A 3,213-nucleotide genomic window follows, 5' to 3' on the forward strand; every position below is an offset into this window, starting at 1 on the left:
TAACTGTACTTGCCACTTGTTCATTATTCATTCATTCTATGTCTTTACTATAATTCCTCTCTGGTTTCAACTTCCTGATTGTCATTCTGTTAAACTGTGTATTAATACTTTGAAAGGTTTATATACATTCCATGGAGTTTCAATCCTGCATATTCTTGAACTATGTCAGCCTATATTTCCATAATTGATTCATCTGCAGCAACAATTTGCAAGACTGGAGACGTGAAGCATGTAAACATGATTTTATTCTCATTCATTTAGAAGATTAATCTTTAGTCAAAAAGAAAGTTAAAAATGGATTAGAATGTATTCTTAACTATGAATTTTTATAAATGGCTTTGTACAATGGTGAGATTCTTTTATTTTACATGGAATAATATTTTCTACTGCCTATAATTTTTGGAAAAAGAAGAAAATATAATTTATTCCTAGAGAGGAATATGATAGAAATAGAAGACAGATATTATGTTTGTCATATCTCAGAAGAGTACCGATATTCAAGACTTAAAGTCATATTTCTTACTATGTTAGACAGAGGGAAAACATAAAATAACATATGATAAGGCAACTATTTTTGACTTTTTAAAATGTAACTTATTAAATGATGTAATTTATTAGCTAATGTTTGGGTTTGAAATTTAGGAGGCTGATCTATTTAACACACTTCTGGAAGTCTCTTACTGAAAAACACAAATTGTGGGTGGTACTATTTCTACACTTTAATGAAAGGTTGAACGTGTTTTGCATTAGTGTTGTGTAAATAATTCAACTCTATTGTAACTTGTTCCCTACACTTGAAAAACTTGTAATGTCACTAAGTATCATCAACATGTCAAATGTTATTTTGGCGAATGTGATTTTGAAAAGTTTATTTGAAAAGGAATACACTTTTAGGAGATTCAATGTAGATTATTATTGGTTTGAGAGTGACATTTTTATACCACAGAACCATGTTGTACTGAAGTCCCAGTGTTTTGAAGCACTTCTTAGTGCTTCAAATGTTTTTTCTGAATTACATTTGACCTCTAAGTCAAGTTTTCTGGGCTTTGGTAGATCAATTATGGATCTATCCTTCCAGGAACTATTTTTTGGCCAATTTATGTTGGAATAAAATCTTTCATTAATCATAGGGGTGGGGTATTAAAAATAATCTTATGACACTTTGTGAACTTGTTCACTCATATGGGCTGGTCATCTGTAAGTTGAATATTTGAATTACAGTACTTTCTCTCAAATTTTGTGATCTCATCCTTCATTTTAAATTGCCTTGCATTTCACAATTGCTTGCTGCTAATTCCTGCATCTCAAGGAATTGGGGCCCTGAAATGTAGGAAATGAGAAATTGAGATGGGTATTCAATTATTTGTGTTGACATGTTGCATGGGCCTTGGTGGGAAGACTTGCCCCTATTATCTGATGATGCAGGCAACTGGGACCTGGGATCCTAGGACCCATGGTTACTGCAGAAGAATAATATTTTTTAGACATCTTAACAAAATTTGGGCATAATCAGTAGGAATGCTTCAGAAATATGGAGAAAAACAGCCTGGGACAAGAGAGTTAAAACAGTAAACAGAGCAGCAGGGTAAAATCCATTATAGATTAGAGGAAAACACTGTTTTGTACCATGTGGATTCAGAAGACCAAGAACAGTTACAATGTATCACAAGTTTATACTAAAAACATAACATTGATACTTTTTATAGTCTAATATATATTTTAAACCTAATTATTTATATTCCAAATCTATTTATTGGAATAAATAGGTATCAATTTATTTGTCCACTTATCAACTAATTCCAGTAAGTTTCACTGTGTGAAATATAAAATAAGCACATATAAATATAAAATATATTACTATATATAATATAATTAAAAGACACGTGTGTTGCATTGTTCTGTTGTAGTTACTGTATCAAAGGCAACTTTGTTTTAAAGTATTATTCCATTATCTCTACCTCAGTGTTTGATAGAGTTAGACCTAAAACTTTACCATTTGTAGATTTACAGCATGGAGGCAATAGAAAACACTGTGATTAAAACATTATCAATTTAATGCCTAATAATGAGGAGAAATATATGGATTTCTGAAAATATTTGGTGATAAAAAGGCAGTAGTGTAAGTTCCTGCCTGGTTGGATGGTAGACAGGCCAGGACATTAAGTAATCATGCATACCAACAATTTTTTCACCTTCTTGGCTTTAGCTACTTTTGAAATGGAAGGTATAATAAACAATTATATTTTGATAAAATACCTTCTAGTCTGAACAGTTCTGTTTGAACTGTTCATCTCTCCCTGATCCCTTGTAACCAAGATTAGTTTTGTTCCAGTAAGACAATCTATGCTGTCAGGGTAAGATGTTCTGATTGGTCTGTTCCCACATGGAAAAAGCGTAAAGGCTCAGGTAGACATTTGTGCCAGTAACACCTCATTTGGGAAAATGTCAGCTGAAGAATTTAGAAGTAGCTCTCAAGCAACGCTTACTTTGAATCCATTAGGTCCACAAAGCTAATTCAGTTGGATAAATAAATACTTGAAAAAGCCATCCCTTTTGGACCTATCTATAAATAATTGAGAGTACGATCAAATTCCAAATCAAAAGACTTAAGATAGTCATTCACAAAAAAATTTGCAAATGTGAGTAATCAACTGATCAATATAATTTTTTCCACTATTCACAGAATTTTAGGGAAATAAGACCGATAGCATTGTTAGGAACAATAAGGTTTCCTTGTTACAAGTAGGCACCCATAGGTATAAGCCTGTATAAAGATTGCTTCATTAACTACATAATTTAGAGGATACTACATGCTTCAGCAGCATGTATACTCAAATTAAAATACAGATACTAACATGGCACTTGCACAAGGATAATATGAAAATTTGAGAAGTATTCCATATTTTTCATTCTTCAGATGCAAGAAATGAAAAACAGTTATTAAAAAGTTGATTACAAAATTACAAGTATAACAATACACACAATTCATATAATTAAATTTAGTTTGACATCAGTGTATTAAATCTTCACCTCAGATAGGCGTTTACATAACATAAACTTTACAAAAATTTTCAAATTAGACAACATTGTCATTTTATCCCAAAGAAAAATAATATTAAGACCTAGAAAAAAAAGGAATAAAACTGTTTCTATATGGAATGCAATCGGAAAGGACATGTTAATGAACCTATATATTATAAAATAATGTAGAAT

At 31.2% G+C, this 3,213-nt stretch overlaps 1 pseudogene; it reads left to right on the plus strand.

Annotated features, from left to right (window-relative positions):
• The first annotated feature begins 2,810 nt into the window (after positions 1 to 2,810).
• LOC122126039 lies at positions 2,811 to 2,907 on the plus strand (annotated as a pseudogene).
• The last annotated feature ends 306 nt before the right edge of the window (positions 2,908 to 3,213 follow it).

The sequence above is a fragment of the Dipodomys spectabilis genome, unplaced genomic scaffold (genome assembly GCF_019054845.1).
Source record: "Dipodomys spectabilis isolate Male_0828 unplaced genomic scaffold, ASM1905484v1 ptg000272l, whole genome shotgun sequence".
In the NCBI taxonomy this organism is placed as follows: domain Eukaryota; kingdom Metazoa; phylum Chordata; class Mammalia; order Rodentia; family Heteromyidae; genus Dipodomys; species Dipodomys spectabilis.